This window comes from Hetaerina americana, unplaced genomic scaffold (assembly GCF_022747635.1).
Source record: "Hetaerina americana unplaced genomic scaffold, ioHetAmer1.1.p SCAF_3, whole genome shotgun sequence".
Lineage (NCBI taxonomy): Eukaryota > Metazoa > Arthropoda > Insecta > Odonata > Calopterygidae > Hetaerina > Hetaerina americana.
In genome coordinates this window covers 84600039-84619177 of record NW_027286874.1, presented here as the reverse complement: position 1 = coordinate 84619177, position 19139 = coordinate 84600039, and the positions used below count along the sequence as shown (strand labels likewise).

The 19139-nt window shown below is 35.4% G+C and overlaps 1 long non-coding RNA gene across 1 annotated transcript; it reads right to left on the bottom strand.

Annotated features, from left to right (window-relative positions):
* Window positions 1-4: 4 nt before the first annotated feature.
* Window positions 5-15467, bottom strand: LOC139690938 (uncharacterized). The gene is made up of 3 exons (XR_011701538.1): window positions 15394-15467; window positions 9702-9811; window positions 5-414 (listed from the first exon to the last, which is right to left on the bottom strand). It is a non-coding gene; the product is annotated as an uncharacterized lncRNA (long non-coding RNA).
* Between the last annotated feature and the right edge of the window lie 3672 nt (window positions 15468-19139).

Below are 19139 nucleotides of genomic sequence, written 5' to 3'. Positions count from 1 at the left end.
TTTATACAGTACAATATTTACATTTTGAACAATTAAAGTGTCTATAGTAAAAAGAATTTAAAGAAAAACAATTTACAACATTGTTGAATGCATATTATTTATCTGGGAGCAATGAGAGTTCAAACGAGTTTTCACAGAAGTTCTGTTTAAGCCATTAGACTGTACGGCTAAATAAGTCAACTGCTACCAGTATATGTCTTTCATTCAACAATTTTGTTAATTGTTTTTCTATATTTAGTTCGTTGCCTTGAGAGGGAAGTTCCACCAAGAGGAAACTTGTGAACAGCCTCATATGATTAATTGTCCTCCACTCCCTCCTGCTGAAGCACAAAGGGCGGTGGTTTCTTTTGGATTTTGTTGTTGAAGTCCGACAACACAAGTTTGACATATTGCATTAGATCAGGAAATGACGACCTATAAGGAGAGGAAGAAAAAGATAGAATTAGACAACTATCACTCCTAATTTCTTAATTCCTTCTTAGGCATTAGAAGGAAAATGAACAGTACAACGATAAAATGGTAAATACGGGGTTAGTTGTATCATGATCTTTGTATGGAATGGCGAGTAAAATGAATGGGGAATTAAACTGCGATAAAAAGTTTTGTTCCTCTCATATTCTCCAATCATGCAAAACAAAAGCTTTTGCATTATGATTTGACAGAAAGGGAAGCTTTAGAGAAAAATGCTATCACCCTTAACTTCTTTCCTGCTGGCATCACATTGCCACGATGTAAATTGTGTGCTGTGATCCTTTGATGCCATTGCTAAGCATGATGCCAAGAGGAATTTATGAGAAAGATCTGTTTGTAAAATTTAAATATGACCTTGAAATTAATTACTGAAAAAATGTAGTTATGATCAAATTCACTCCTTCATAAACTAGAAACTATATCCTACACTAGACAAAGTAGGGAGACTGGCTGTATGATTTTCCAAAAGTTAGACAGTAATTTGATTACATGTTTGAAGATAATTCAATAAAAAATCTCCTGAAGGAGAAAAACTTTTTCCTAGAGTGTTATAAACTCTGTCAAAGAATAACTATATCATTCACATTCCTTGGCAGTACCCACAATCAATGACTCCAGGTTTAGATCCACTTTGTAAAACACAAATTGATCTATCTGTACTTATTGAACTGAATTTGAACTAGATATGTATATGTATATACGAGGGTCATCCGGAAAGTAGTACCCGTTCGTGCCGCATGAAGTGCTGACGACGCGAGTAGCCGCTGGACGAGGTCAGATAGCTTCAGTGGCTTGTCTGCCTTCTCTGAGCCAAGTTGCGTGACGCTAGCATTGCCTGTGTTGTTTCTGTGATTGTTTACAATGTTTAAAAAAATTGAGAACGCCGCCAGTTGTGAAGTGAGGGCAGTGATTAAATTCCTCAATGCAAGAAACGTTCGCCCATGTGATATTCATCGCCAATTAAAGGAGGTGTATGGAGACAATGTAATGGACGAGTCGTCTGTTCGGCGGTGGTGTCGCAACTTCAACATGGGGAGGGGGAACACACACGACGATGAGCGTTCGGAGAGACCGTCTGTCATTACAGACCAACTGGTGAGCTCAGTTGACGAATTCGTGAGGAACGATCGGCGCGTCACAATTGATGACATCTGTGAGCATTTTCCCAATGTTTCTCGAACAATTGTTCATGAAATTGTTAAACACCATCTGCATTATGCAAAAATTTGTGCAAGATGGGTCCCTCGCGTATCTCAATGAGCTGGCGGCGAAGGACTATGCAGCAGGAATACAGAAACTTGTCACACGTTATGACAAATGCCTTAATTTGCTTGGAGATTATGTTGAGAAGTAGTTTAAAGTATCCTCTTTCAAATAAAATTTTTTATGTTTGTTAATATTTACTTTTGTCTTTATTTCACGAACGGGTACTACTTTCCGGATGACCCTCGTATATATGTATGTGTATATGTGTATATGTGTATATGTGTATATGTGTATATGTGTATATGTGTATATGTATATATGTGTATATGTATATATGTGTATATGTATATATGTGTATATGTATATATGTGTATATGTATATATGTGTATATGTATATATGTGTATATGTATATATGTATATATATATATATGTATATATATATGTATATATATATGTATATATATATATATGTATATATATATATATATATATATATATATATATATATATATATATATATATATATGTATATATATATATACATATATATATATATATGTGGGTCGCGGTAGTCCAGTGGGTAGAGCATTGGACTGCTGACCGGAGGGTCCCAGGTTCGATTCCCGGGCAAAGCACTCTGGGCACCTGCAGCTCCACCCAAGCTAAAGTGATTTTTCGGGTACCAGGTCTTCCTGGGAAACCATAACCGACACAGGGAAAGGAACTGGCCCCCCTACCCTAATATGTGAATTTTCACACGCCGTATAGGGCTTAGTACTGGATGATCTCTACCATCACCTACTAAACCGACCTTCGGGTTGATTAATATGTTTATGGTTTTTTATATATATGTATATATATATACACACACAAATATGTATATGTATAGTTATTTATATATATATTTATTTATTTATATGTATATATATATATATATATATTTATTTATTTATATGTATATATATATATATATATATATTTATTTATTTATATATATATATTCATATGTCTTTTTCAAAATGAAAATAACTACCTAACCTTCCTTTTCACTATTTCAAACTCATCAATTCCATTCATTTTTTATTTTGTCTGCCAAAGCTTTCTAAATTTGTCTTTATTCTATGACATAGCCCTCATGTTAAAAGGGTCACTTATAGAACTCTGAGAATCTTATGAAATTAGAATATTAATTGCATTTGGAACTTGAGGGTTCATGCATTACACAAAATAAAAGGAAAGTTTAATGATTTTGACAGTGTAGTTTTAATACAATTCCTCAAATGTCTAAGGATGTCTTCAAGTTAAGTTTCTTACACAATCAACAGAGTAAAAATAAGTGAATTCTAATAATCAAAACAGTACAATATACTATTTATCAATAGCCTGATTGGGAACAAATGAGAGATTTTGAGCCTAAACAAGAGTTTAATGAGTGATACAAGCCACAATATGTATGTATTACACTTGTTTATTATACAAGTTATGGCCTGACTGCATTTATATCTTTGTGATGATTGTGTAATTTTAACAAATGATAAACATTTATAATCATGTAATTAACACAACTGAAGAGTAATGTGAACTATGTATTGGATGATGAAAACCAGGATTCTTGAGGATAAAATTAGTCCAAGAAATATGCTGAAAACAAGGGGTCGACTTAAACAGAAATGCTAAGGGGCAAACTAATAACATTTCCTATCTTAGGAATATTATGAATAATGTAATTATGAAGTAAGTCAATCTCAATAAAGGGATGAAATTGAATGGGAATTAAAATTACAGCAAAATTTGTGAACTAATGAAGAGGAAGTCAAGTAATTAGATGTTATAAAGATGTGTGTCCTTCAGGTCAACACTATGTCCCAAAAAAATAGGCCAGCAGTCATTACTGCATACTCAACATTGAAAAATGATGATTTTTCACACAGAATTAATAAGTCATTTTAGTTGAAAACAACTATGTACATTAGGGTAATGTGCCACAATGACAGTTTGGGGAATGATGAATGAGATGTTCCTTGCAACCAGAAAAGTTGGTGTAGTGATGTTTATTTATACCATTGCAGAATTAAGGGTGATAGCATTTTAACCCATTGTACACACAATCAAGACATACAGGTGAAAAAATGTAATAAAACGTATTAGAAGCAATAATAAAAATAGAGACACACAAATATACATATAAAAAGCATGCAAAAATACAAATCAATAGCATTAATGGCAACGTTCAACATAATTTTGCACTAACAAAGTCAAATATAATCTTAGATCATGAAAATATTAATTTAGCCATTGAAACTCCTGTAAAATTAAGAATTACAAAAACGAGTCAGCACTAGATTTGGAAAGTTTAATTTCCATGTATTGCTTAGGAAAAAATGTCAAGAATTGGTACTCATGTGAGAGGTACACTACTGTCGGATAGACACCATGTCCTAAAATGACAATATGCAACCCAGAAAATTGTTCCCAAAAAAGAGTGCATCTAAATAAGTTGGAATTAAATAAATGTTTTAGTAATGCCGTGTCTTGATTAATTATTTGGGTAATTTATAGTCTATCATGATTTTATGTGGAAACTTAGGTTGGTGCATTCACTACCAGCGAGTGCCACTACATAATCATTAGGTGACATTCATAGCATAAATCTCTTTAAGTATGAATCCATGTTTTACATATTATCCGATTACGTGTATGTCCAATGTCACAATGTATTTCAAACTCGAGCTACCAGAAAAAATTCCCAGATACTGTTTCCAGAAAGTTCAATTATGAGTTAAGATTAGGAAAGAAGTAGAGATTCCAAATGGTCAATCTAGGTAATTGATTCCACACAGAGTGAACTACTCCCATTAAATGAAATCTAAGGATGAAAATGGAAGAAGGGAGGATTGGAGAGGAATGAAGGAATATTAGTATCCACAACAACCCCTTGAAATTGATATGGATAGAATGAGAAGAAGATGAATTTTGAAGGGGTTACAAGATTTTGAAACTCATCCAATGAAATTGTTATCTAATTTGAAGAGAAAAATAAAGACTGAGGCAGGAGCAGGGTATTTCAGAGATGAGAGAGAAGGGAAAGAAATCTGCAATAGATGCATCTATCTCGAATGCTTGTTGGACAGTATTTGATTAAACATTAAGGTAAAAGAGAATATACAAGTGCAGTTCTAGTCCTCTAAGTTCTGCAGTAAAATAGGCAAAATTTAGAGTAACGAACATTAGCAGAAGATTTTCTGTGTTGAAATAATTATTCACAAGAATGGAATCAATGACAGATAAAAAAATGAAGTTTACAAAATCTCCAAACCTGTACTAATTATAATGTCAATCAATTTATGTCAGCTGGTACTGTGCACAGTTGTTGGATCTTTTGAAAGTTTCCCTACACAAAAAGACTTCTTTAATTGGATTCAATTCATTTAAACCAAAACTGCATCAGACTGAACAGAATACATTACCTACTTAGGTCTTTCTAGAGATTTCCCTGACATATTACAGGCAAGTTTTTGAAGACGTTAACAGTTTAGTAATAGTTTAGATCAGTTTCAGCAAGAACTCATTCTACAGCAAAAGTGAAATTAAAAAGTCATCAAAAACGTACTCATTTTGAGAAATAAACTACAGAGAAGATGCAACTATTTGACAAGAACCGAATGAAGAGAATAAAATGAATGAGCTAAAATAATAATAAATAGAGAAGATAACAGAGTACAATGGAAAATAATGATGCCAAACCACAGGAGTCTTTACAAACAATTGCACCATCTGTTCAGTAGGTGATACATAGTTGCTTATCAAATGAAGCCATCAGAATTAGGGCTAATTAGAAGAAGTGGAGGAGAATATCCATAAATGTAGATAGTACACCAATTGGCAAACAGGGCCTTCAGAATAAGCTTCTTTCATCCAAGTTGTAGATTGACAATTCAATACTATGGCATTAAAATGCTCTTCATAAAAATAATAAACAGTGCACTTATATTAAATACCTTTTGTGAAATAAATGACTGAGAAAGTTTCCCTGATTCAACCTCTATTAAGTTATTATATTTTAATAATAATAACTAATATAGGTTGAATAATGATTAACTAAATAATAACATATATTACTTAGTTAATGTGCAAAATCAGTGCTAGGTTATGATGAGCAGGGAGTTATTTTTATGTCATGTCTTTTTACAGGTCAGTTACCTTATGAAATATTCAATATTTGTCTGGTTATATATCTACAAATTTTTCTCTCTCTTTTGTATCTTGATTTAAAATTTTACTTAGACCATGTTTCATTTATTCCATCAATTTAGAGGATTAAAAAAATCAGCTAGTTTAAGGATTTTTCTCAACTATATATTAGTGATTTTTTTACACAATAATTTAACAGTAATCAATACAGTAATTAAGTAGATATTGTAATGACATACCCCTTTTTTTGAGTTTAATATACTCTTATTAGTGTAAGATGGGAAGCCAATGTGCAAAATTGAAAAACTGATGCTTAAGTCCTATCTCAAGTATTCCATTCGAATTGCATATCCTTAAAATGGAAATACTTGCATAGTTTGCACAACGGAACAATTCCAAAACATTCCCTTCATATCCTATGGCAATGTCCCTTGATGTGTTTTCCCTGAAGAAGAACAACCAGTCAAGTATGCTGCTCACCATGGAGTTTTCTATTTCAGTAAACAGTCAAGCAGTTTGAATGTAGAGGATTACAAGGCTATGCTGGACCTCTAATCGAGTAACGTTAAAAGGTTCAAGAACACCAAATTGAACAGTCATTAATGAGTGACACAGATGACAAGGTGCTTTCCCAATATAATAAGGGAGCAAGAGTTCTCTCTGCTTTGAATTCAATGGTGGGTAAATTTTAGCTTGCTATCTATGATAACACCTACAAATTTAATAAACGGGACTTTGCTCTCTAGTATATCCTAATGTTTGTTCGCCCTTTCTTTAATTTTCAAAATTTTTTACATTAAGGATTCAATCATTTCTACAGCTATATCTTTGCAAAGCTCTATCATCAGTGTACAGATGCAACTAGAAGTAATTTAACTTGATGAAGATTAATTCATGGGCTGAGGCTTTGTGTGCAGCCATATGATATTCTTTTATTTAATAATCAGAAAGCATAACGATTCTCTATTATCCACTTTTAATGTTATCTGCAAATAACAAGACAAGTTATACAGAATTCTCGCTCAGTTGAATGGAAGAATGACCTAAATTCATTAGAATTATTAGCAATCAAAATCTTTTAACAGAGTTGCATTTTTGTAACTAATTATTAATTTTATTACATTTATCTACACAGCAATACGTCACCATATTTATTTAATCAACCAAAACAAAACTTCATCCCAGTGAAAAAAGATCCTCGTATTGGTTTTCCAATAATCCAGTTTTCAAGGAAAAATTTAAAATAATTCTTTTTCATTAAAAAAGCATGTGACTACCATATATTTGCACTTTCTTTTGAAGTGGCTGATAGGCATTAGATTACATGGATCCAGAATTTGAACAGCATGATTCGACGGTTAAAACAGGAGGGTTTACAGGAGTACATAAACTTAAGGGATTGCTGAAAGTTACATTTAAATGGCTAATGTAGACAAGGGAATAGATGCACAACTTCAGGGAACATGTGTAAAAGGGTCAACTTAATGTGATCTCTGATTACTTCTTTCAATAAATTGTTTACAAACCAACTTTAAATGAAGTACAAAATGGTTCTCCCATTATCATAATGTGATATTATTCAAAGTGTATTATTATTATTATTAGTTTGAAAGCAAACTCATCCCAATAATTCAGAACTAGATCTTTGACTGATTTCCTGAATTGAACTTGAATAAGTATTGAGAGCATTAAAATCATATGCGGTACAATAAAAGCCAAAATATTAATTCTATTAAGCTAGGCCCTTAACTCTAAGATATCAACCTTGATCTTTAACCCACGTTGGGATATCACTGAACAATTTTAAGTAAATAAAAAAGGATAACAATTGCTTAATGGAATTACTTTATGTACTTGCAGAAAAGAAAAAATATCCGACAAGAACATTACAAGCCAGTATGGAGTAGAGGATTAAAAAAATCTAACACCAGAACAGCATTTGAATAGAAATCAATGGTTTGTTGTCATCTCAAGGAAGATTGTCTTTAAATGAGAGTTGGGAGAGAGACACTGGAGGAAGTGGAAGAATTTTACTACTTAGACAGGTTAGATAACATGGGATGAAAGAAGTATTATGTCAGAATAGACAAGTACCTATAGCAAAGCACCAGATCTTAGTCATAAGGAAGTGATTCATTGAAAGATGTATATTGAATCTATGGACAATTGAAGAAGCAGAGGAAAGAAGATTGGGGGGGCAATGAAAATGTGATGCAATAGAAGAATGATGAAAAGAAAATCGTGTGAGTATCAAGTGAAGTACTTTGAACTGTAGGTGAGGAGAGAAAGTTTATGGTGGACATTTACAGAGAGGGAAATCGATTGCACATATCCTGACGCAAAACAGTTTACTGAAGACCAAAATTGAAGGAGAGAAAGGTGAGAATAGCAGAGATGGGCCTAGGATGAACAATGAGGAGCAGGTGGTGGAAAATGTATATGCAAGGAGCTCAGAGGGAATTTAGGGATTGGCTGGGAACAAGATATACTGGAGAGTTGCTATAAACCAATCCTTGTATTTTTAACCTATGTTAATGATTACAATGCATTATAATCGATGTCACCTTTGATATTAAGATTAAATAAGTAATTTTTTTAATTGCTTAAATATTGATTCTCAATTTATGTTATTTGAATGTAACGAAATAATTAAAATTAAAGCTTTCATTATGATTATAATAATCTTAGGAAATTTTGCATAAATTTGTGTCACTCGTTCTCATACTCATTACTTTTAAATCAACTCCCATGTGATCACAGCAAGTAGAATCTAATGTACTGGGATATTAGCTGAATGAAGTTGGCTGAAGTCATTTTGAATGATTTTCATTGAAACACTGACTACTAGAAATGATTAAATGGTGATCATCAACACAGAATACAGGTATCTACCATCTATTGACTCAGTAAAATTCATGTGATTCAATTGGATCGAGATTTTTACAAAATTAGGATGATGATCCAAAGATTTTCTTTTGGCATAAATATATGTATCACATTAACAAATTTTGAAAAACTAAAATTTTGTCCTCATTAATGAATGGCCAATGACCAACAAAACACTTTTTAAAACTGTACTACTTATTCGAACACAAAATGCGTGGACTAATTAGACAGAACATTTCTCTATAGTTTTACCCTTTAAAAATATCATTACTATAGAATAACATACTTGACCAAGGAATAGAGAAGGCTTCAGGAGCAAAAAAAAATGAATGCCTGGGATTTTGTAAAATATTGCAACACCTACCCTTAATGGAAATGAAGAAATAGTAACATTGTGATTCCATAGAAAATTTATTTCGATGTGAACTAGGTTTGGATCTATCTATATATAAATCGATGTATGTAAGAGTTGATCCCTGAAGATGACGTTGAACATCAAAACCTGGGTCGTACATTAAACTTGATTATAGTATCAATTATTGAGGTGTCTTTCATATTTTGGGTGATCAATCTTGAATTCTAAACAATATGTTCAATATTTTTTGAGGAAATGCTATTCTCCATAGGATTCATCTGTTCCTACATGTATTTCTAGTGCAATCTGTGGTTCCATAAAGACCATTGGTTTGATATATTGACAAAAAACTCAAAATCGCAGGTTACCTTGGTACACCGAGAGGAAGCGAGTTTTCTTTCTTTAGGAAAACCAATCACACAGGAAGCAATTTCAGTCAAGATCTCATGATGGCCATAGTGACTCTATAACAAAAATTCAAAATCACCCCAGCCAATTACTATCATCCAAGACTGTAGAGTGGAAACCAGTGCCAACAATCATTAAATTGAAACTACATATACAATCAATTAGCAAAAATAGGAACTTACACAGCGGAAAAGGAAGTTCTTCCCACTGCATCAATGAAGGTTGGTCAGTGGGCATACAGGACATTTTCAGGGCTCCATCCCTCCACTCCATGATTTCCAATCTTCCATAACTCCAAGGATATGCACATACAAGAGTAAAAAGAGGAGAAGAATTATATTTTTCACTATAGAAGGCTCATCTAATTAAATGATCTTTGAGGTGACATCTATGAACATTGACCAGTGGCCTTAAATACATGGATAAAGTTTGGAGAAAATAACTTTGAATACAACAATTTTTTATTATGCTCTGGGAGAAGACCCAGAGAGCTAACAAAGAACACGAATGAACCATGATATTACAAATGTTATGATGAATGGGTACATTAAGTTACTATTCGATAAGAATTTTTTCAAAATACTTCCATTGATGGTTACAATATTGTGTATTCATACAATCTATATTCCTATGATATCTGTAAGAATTATTTATAATCATCAATATCAATTCAAAGTGGTGTTAATATTTCTAATAACTTGCATAATGAGTCTGGGAAGTAATATTAGGTGTGAATAAAATAATATATCCAAAGGCAAAAATATATACAATGCCCTTTCAAATGGTAAAGAACAACGTCACCTCACTTAACTGATGGAGGTTTCATGACCACTCCAGAAAAATGTGGGTACTATTTCAAATTAAATTATTTCATGTATAGCCCAGATCTGCAACTTAGTTATTCTTTTGAGTTATTCTCTACAAATTACAAGGTGCATTGAGTAATGGTCACTTTTATCATTTTCAACTAAACATTAGCAAAGCAAACACAATTAATTATAATTATTATACCCACTCCAAACCTAGTATAGTGTATAATATCACGTTTTTCATGAGTTTTATATGGCTTCCACTAAAAATAAAATTGCCATTGGAAGTATTTTTAAATATAAATCTCAATTTTTATTATTTTAATTGCAATTTATAACAAGCTGCCTTATCATTAAAAAATGTAAACATAATTTGAAATAAACAAGATAACACAAAACCTGAACAATACAGGATATTTAACAATGGACAATTAATAGGAGTTTTCAATAAATGCATTCATTAGCTGTACACATTTATTAAACTCGAAATAATAGTATGCATCCTCCACCTGAGGTTAACTAAGGTGATCCAAACAGTCAAGATTACAGAGAAAAACTCCTCATGGGATCACAAGCAAAAATTAATGCTGCTGCTGTAAATTGTGCAGGGGATATAATAAGGAATATTTCAATGCATACTTTGCTGAAATTTGAATTTTTTTGTCGGGGATAAGGGCTGACATTTTGTTAAAATTAATCTCTAAAAATGACATTCTGATACAGAAAAAAATCTCTGTATAAGACAAAGATAACTGAAGGGACAATGATAATATTCCACAGTTAAAAAACAAAGATTACTTAGTGTTTTATTCACAGTTTTTCTCTCTACATGAAAGAAGGATGATATAAATGAACGGCAGGTTTGGAAAATGGTAATGATGGCATTTTCCCCTCCAAAACTACTCACTTGCAACCATATATTTACTAATGGCCTGTTCAGCCTTCTTTCCTCAAAATGGTGCTAATATGAACATATTAAGTCATGACATGATTCGGCTGAAATGAAATTATGATTTGCAAAATCTTATGTTGTGATGGAGGAGCCAGGTAACTTTGGTGCAAAATGACTTCAGCTGTCCCTTTAAGCATAAAACTTATTATCATTTTCAGGGACAATAGACTTATATTGAGGAAGAAGAACACCACCCAGCCAAAAGGATGTAGTGTTATGATATCCATAACCTTGCCCAGGTGCAGGCACAACTTGCCAGGAATAGTATCATAGTGCGAAGAAAAAAGAAAAAATATGGATACTTTTATGAATATAGTATATTCACACAATCACTAGAGGTTGTTCTCACTTGCAATATATATGTACAGAAATCTATCACTGAAAATTTACATCTATTTTGAAATTTTTATTAAAATTTTGAAGTAAAGAATAAAACATTTTAATTTCTAGCAATGAAAATTACTTAAAAAATAATTTTTAAATTGGTTTTTAAAACTTAGTCTTTCAACCTAAATAATTAAGGAATTTTTCACATTGAAATAAATGAAAACAGACATTCGTGACAAGCTTAAACTTTACTTTCTTTTTTTATAATGAATTATAAAACCATAGGAAAGACTTTATATAAAGCTGAGTCTGCACTTAACGAAGAGCAATTGCTTCCTAATCATTTAGCCATTCAGTCTTATGATATTTAGAGTTCATACTTGAAATGAATTAGAGTCACAAAATATTTTTCATCGCTCCTTTTGAAAGAAATTAATGAGGAGCAAGCATAAATTTAAAGAAGCACAACTGAATGACCCTCAATTTATTCGCGACCTGTATGTGAAAGTATTACACAAAAATTGTTTTTTGTCCTCCCAGACAGAATACAGAATTCCCAAAATTACATTGTAGAAGAGGGAAAAGGGTTATGAATGGATTAATTGTTGGACAAGCCTGAGAAGAGAAGAGGAATTCCCTAACAATACTCAATATTATTGGTTATAGATAAACAGCTGATTAAATGCTGTTACTGCACAAACATGAATAGTAGTGGTATTTCATAAGGTGCTCGGACATTTGAGGTCATACCTTAATTCCATTAAATGAATAAGGCAACATATCACCTAAGTCATTGCAGTAATTACAAGCAACAAGCTATATGGTAGTCAGCGAGCTCATTGGTCACTAGCATAAACTTTTCATCCAGAAAGCCTGTCTCTTCACTAGAAAATTGAGTAATTCAGGTTCCTCTTTACAGAAGTTTAAGCCTTCCATAATAATTTCATATTTTTGTCTCTTCAAGAAGACCATCATGAAAAATTAATACCCAATATTTTGCAAGAAAAATGCATGATTAGGTCACTTGAGTGGGTTTGTAATTCTTTTTCAAATATTTTACCGTAAATTGCCAATGATGATGGAGAGGAAATGTGATAATTGATCTGTTTGCTGGTCGGAAAATTAATAACACTGCAAAACACTTCATCCGACCATTCCATGGAATCGACTGCATAATAAGTTCAAAAGAACAGGCTTACGTTGAAGTCAATCTGTAACATTAAGATGAAGTTTTCTCGGAATCCAAGGTTTTTATTTTTATTATTTGCTCACGCCAGTAGAGGCTTGAAATATCCGCATAGAAATCCGATTGAGACAAAACGTAGTACAGGTCAATTGGTGCCTAGCGTCTAGGACTGGCACACACGCCTTCAGATTCAAGAAGATCAGCGTTTAGGTTACTAGGTCTCGCTGATCGCCACCATCGGGTTATCGGGATGGTGTAGTGGATAACGAACTAACTTCCCTCCCAGAGGGCCCGGGTTCGAATCCCAGTAGGCGGCAAATATTTATAAGGGGTACCCGATCCCTACTTGAGGTGAGCACTATGTGTGAGGAGTGATTGAGTACGATGTCCGAAAGACGGGCTTAGTAATCACTCAGTGCAGTGTCCGTCTTAATCACCTAGGACGTCCGTCGGATGGGACGTTAAGCTACGGACCCCTTAGCTCTTTTCGTTGAGAAATCGGCGGTTTTTCTCCACCCTTCAGCCTTTTCTGTCCCTACCTAATGGCGCAAATGGTCTCAGCTGTAGTGGTCACCTCCCACAAAAACTACTCGAGACGTAGTCTTATCCCTTTGGCGTAGCAGCTGACTGCCTCCTGCTGCGTCTGCACAGACTTAGATAAACATCACAGATTCGGGGCATGAAAAACGTTGGACGTTAAACCGGCCAGTGAAGTTCTTTGGAGCGAGATTCTGCTAAGTATTAACTTGAATCGGTAATATGCAAACACGATGCTGGGTTTAACGCTTATTTGAGTTCACTCAATAGCTATTCAGCGTTACGCGCATAAAGGCTTTGTAACTTAATGACAATGTTGGAATTTTAGTGATAAAATTAAAAAGGACACTAAAAGATGATATAAGAAGACGTTCACGTTTGGAGCAACATTTATTTATCGTACAGTCGATTTAAGGCATCACTAGAGCAACTTTCTTCTTCCTAATCCCCAAGGGTAAATATCCCACCGTCAATTTTATAGATAATTCCGATTTTTCTTGAGATATATAGCACAAAATTATATTTTCCACCTGAAAAATCTGATAATGTCTAGTCGGTGACGGCCATAACAAAGCGCTCCACCTCGTAGGTATGTCGCATGCACTGTGATGCATCTAATTCCTATGGCTTTCGTCTACACACGCGCCAGTCTGATACGCAACGGTCGAGTCTCAACTGGGTATCATCAGCGTGTGTTCGGACCCGTTGGACTGGGGTTCGAGTCCCTTACCGGGAGCGGTTGCCATTCCCTCCCCTCTTTGGCATTTTGGGGATGGGTCTGGGGGGCCTGTTTTGACCGAACGGCTAGGCCTCGATCAAGTCTGCCGAATGATTTGCTGGACTTCAAAAACATTCAACATTTGGATTTCCTACAAATCGTTCACGGCTACCGTCTGAATGGCGTTCGCTCATGCCCGACTAAGGCGGTCTTCACGTGGAAATAGGTAAACTCGGGTGGAAGGGTGCTCTCTCCATTTAACCTATGTGAAACCGTACTCGGACCTCAATTGCACCTTTTGGCAAAATCGTACTGTGATAACAAAGAGAGGATTAAGATGACAGACTAGCAGCCGAGGGTCGAGAGGAAACCGAAAAGCAGGTCTCGTCACGTATTTTAAAGAGACGAGGGTCGGTGAGGTGACGCATACGGGATCACCCCCACCCCTCCTTGTTCGGCCTTTCTTCTGCCAAGCGTTCATCAACCACAAAGACTATTTTCTTTCAGCTCACTACCCTCCCCTTGGATGCCTATCTATTCCAATTTATGACATTGTCAAAACAAAATTGTACGCCGAGCCGAACGCGATAATACAGAGATCATTCACGATCGCTTTCTTCAATGGCAGAAACTGCTGTTCACGGAAAGAAGATACGGCAAAGAGTAAACAGACATTGCAGGGAAAATTGCTCGAAGACGAAATTTCACAATAAACTACCTCAAAACAGAGTTTTAAGGTGGCACCTTCAAAGCGTGGGGTGGAAATGAATCCGGAATAATGGTTAGGTGTCCGATCATTCAAACTATATACCTTCAAAATATAGCATATTACCGTTTTTAGTTCTTGACATAACTCTACTGCCTGACATTAGGTAGATAAAAGTAAAATTCTACTATTCAATTGTCACGATGAAGAGTCTAAAACGAGTTAGCCTGGATCATTCCTTCTGCGTTCCCAAATCTGATTAGATCATGTTGACATTTATTACGTTTTACCCATACCACACACACAAAATAACTAGAATTTTAAAATGAACATACAGATTTTTCAGCCATCTTACTGATTGGTAGATCAGCTTCGAGTACAGAGTATTCCGAGATCGTAGAATACCTCTCGAGGGATAAATGTACTACTACAGTCTCAATTACAAGATCTACTAGGGAAAAATTGACCACCAATTTACGAGAGGGAGGGGGGAGAGGAATCGACGAGGTGAAAATGTTATGGTGAGAGATTGGGAAAGATAACCACATTTAAGGCATTGCCTGCCTCTAATCGGATTCACGGGCAAAATTTTGGGTAATAACTTCGTAGTACAATTAGTAAAGAGTACAATTTACTCACCGATGTCCCACGGAGTCATCTCCGAACTTATTCAAATCACTTGCGAAATTATGTTCGGCTCTTTCGAGTAAAACCTGAGAAAAGGAAGAACAAAAATTAGATTGAATAAGAATTGAGATCTCCAACACATTGCTAAAATGTTTTCCCCAGACGTTAAGAATTACAATTTCCAGTTCTCGAACTGTTGAAGATATCTGATATGCGCCTATCTTTCCATTGCTTCGCGAGATGAGTCCAGCCCGTCCTGTTCTCACCATCTTACTGCAAGCGATGGAGTGAGTGTTTCACTCGTCAGACGAGAGGTGGCGATGCCCCTCCAGACTTCTGTCGCTCGGGTGAGGGCACGATGCAGCAGGGGCGTTGGAGTAATAACTTGTATTCTCGAGAGGTGGGTTGGATTCGATCATACTTGTGTTCCAAGTGATCCACGGGTGACGATTATAGCCACTCGAAAATTCTAATGGATCCACGCCGGCAACCGAGGTCACCATTTTGAGTCCTTAAAATTCTGAGTCAGGTGAGGATACCTGCTGTAGAGTACTCGGAACATGTGAAGGAATGGACAAACAAGCAGGGGAGCAAGCCGAGGCACCGTGAGATGATGAAACAGTGTGAATAGAAATAGGCAAAAATAGGATATTGCGACGGATGACTCGTATTTCCTCTGTAATTTCTGGAAAAGGATTTTGAGAAAATTTCACGGTCGGCGATATCAATGGATAACCAGTTTTCAGTTCCAATAATAATATCTGCACCTATGCAGATTTTGATAATCAGCGACTCAATTTTTATAACTTTTTCAGTTAACCACACATACAGGTTTATTTCCTGTATAGTTTCTTTCCTACTTTCTTGACATCTCGGTCCCTTGAATATTTGACGGGGTTCGTTTTGTTATAATCCTTTCGAATACCTTATAAAATTTTCCGTCACACGCAATCTGATTTAGGTAAAGTAACCTATTGTATGCATCTCTAGTACTGATCCTCCCTTCATTTACAGCTTAATTTTTTGTTAAAACACTTTCGACAGCCACTATTTGACCAACAAACTGAACTGCATATTAATCTAAAAAACCCTGCAGTGCTCTAAAATCTTAGCTGCTAAACACCTGCAGGCCTAGGACGTGTAGTGAATACCAGAACATAAAATTGTGTGCATCACTCTGACGAGTGCTAATGTAAATGAACTTCTGGTAGACTTACAAGTGAAACTGTTGGGAGTATCATTAAACGAATTATTGGGCGCAAAGAATTTTACTCCCATTAGAATGAAGATGTTATTCATTATAATTCCTGGACTCTTTTTACCAAGCTCTACATGACGCCATTTTATTCGCTGCGTAACGGCGTCGATCTTTTTCGAAAATGTTGCCCAATACTTATGCTAGGAATATTTTTTATGAAAATCATGAAATTTTGGCATTTTCCCCATTTATTCATTTGTATATGGCCGCCACTCAGTACTCGATATTCGGAAACTGAGTGATCGCAGCATTTTCAAAGCGGAAAATTGCCTACTGTAATTTACTTTCTTTTTGCTCTACTAAAGAATTAGTTGCAGTTTCACATGAAATTCAATCTGTTTCACCTTAATAATGCAGCACGTATCGAAGGTGGTGTTTGCGAATTATTGATTGACGTGGATCAGACCACGGACGATTTGGGGGAATGTACAGACGCATTTACTTCAATGGTAGTCATCATTTCCACAACTAATCCTGAACCTTTGAAGTATGAAAACAAATTTTCCAGATGCTGTCCTGAATTACGGATCGCCAGAGGGAAATTGAATGGGAGGGACTTCAAAGAAAGATTCTGAATGAGATGCAGACCACCAAAAATGACATATTTGTTAGGGAATAAACAAAGGAGGCTAGAAGAGATTAATTGACAGAAGATTTGAGTGAGAGCCTGAAAAATCCGGCCATAACATGGAAGACTTATTATTAAGTGAAAAACAATCACCCACTCATCTTTTTTCTCTGTCGTGTATGGCGGACGGCATAGCACCACAACTCTTGAGCCTATTGTCGCATCCTCAGACGATATTGATATTGGCTGCCCGTTGCTCTCCATTCTGATATTCGCCCTTTGTTCATATGTTGAAGCCCGATGGGAAATATAAGAATAAGCAATTTACCCCTTTTTAATTTTTATTTGTGTCAGGCGCAAAACTAAAGATTATCTATTATAAACTTGGACATCATTTTTATCAGAAAATGGGCACGGCGTGGGAAATGTAAATTGTGCCCCAAATGAGTGTCTCTACGGGAGCATATAGTAAATAACAAATTCTTATATCAACTGTTTAGTTCACCGGCTTCATTTTCCCGAGGAGAACTCAGAAATATAAATCACAAAAGAAGTTTTGCCTAATTGAAAGAGAGATTATAGCCACCCGCATAAGACGATAGTTACAGATTTGATTTGCCAATTTTAAAATTTTTAGCAAACACCGAAATACTAAGGATACGAGGAATTACCACCTCCATATGAAACGCTTAACGGTATGCCAGTACATACCAAGTAAATTTATAAAGTATAATATGGTCTAGATGATACGAAGCGAAAGTACAAGGTCTGTTCAAAAGGTTCCCGATCTTTTTTAATAGCCTCCAGTTGGTTATTTTTTAACCCGCTTGAAAGCGTGGTGTCCGTGGAAACTTCCGAAATAACCGACTGCAAACAATTTGTTGATATCTTGTTTTGTTGATTACTTACGGCCGCATATGTGAAGGGTTGTTCGTGGAGTGCGGCAAAAATCGGATCCGCGGAAATGAGCTCTTTTAAGGAGCAGCGTTGTTCTGTGAAATTCTGCGTGAAACTTTGCAAAACGTTCATAGAAACTTTTGAGTTGATTACCAAGGCTAATAGAGAGGATGCTATAAAAGTGTTGAGTGGTTTACCCTTTCCAGAAAAGGGTGGCAATCAGTGGAAGAAGATGGTGTTCCAGAAAACCATCAACATCGACTGATGACCCCCACATCGAGCAGGTGAAGGATCTCGTTGGTGCAAATCGACATTTGACTCTGAGAGAACTTGCAGAGGAGTGTGGCATCTCGACGAGTTCGTGCTATGAAGCCCTGACTGAAAAATTGAGGATGAATCGAGTCGCAGCCAAATTCGTACCTCTTCTGATGATAGCATACCAGAAAAAACATCGAGTTCAAGTCTGTCTGAAACTGTTTGATGCATAGGGGACTGTACGTCACGAATAACTATCCAAAGGCCATAGAGTCAACTATCTACTACTATATATACAAGTACTACTATATATATACAAGTACTATCTGTGGGTTATGAAACCCCTAAGAGAAGGAATCAAGCGTAAACGGCCCGAAATTCGGAGGAGCAGCGAGGGGTTTTTTTCACCACGACTCTCATTCGGCTCATTTGTCTCTCAGAACTCATGAGTTTTTAGCCGAAACAAGACCGCTGTGCTTACCCACCCACCTTACTCACGAGACCTGACCTCATGTGATCTTTGCCTTTTCCACAAACTAAAAACTACGCCTAAAGGAAAAAGATTTGCCATCATTTCAGAGATAGAGAAAAATTCGACAAAGGAGATATGAGTATTCCGGAAGAAGCGTTTCAGGACTGTTTCAAAACGGGGAAACACCGTTGGGATAAATGTATACGTTGGGTAGGAGACAACCTTGAAGGTGATCCTAACCAATAGTTGGTGGGTGAAGTATTTTTTTTCTAGTAAAAAGTTCAGGAAATTTTTGAACGGACATCGCA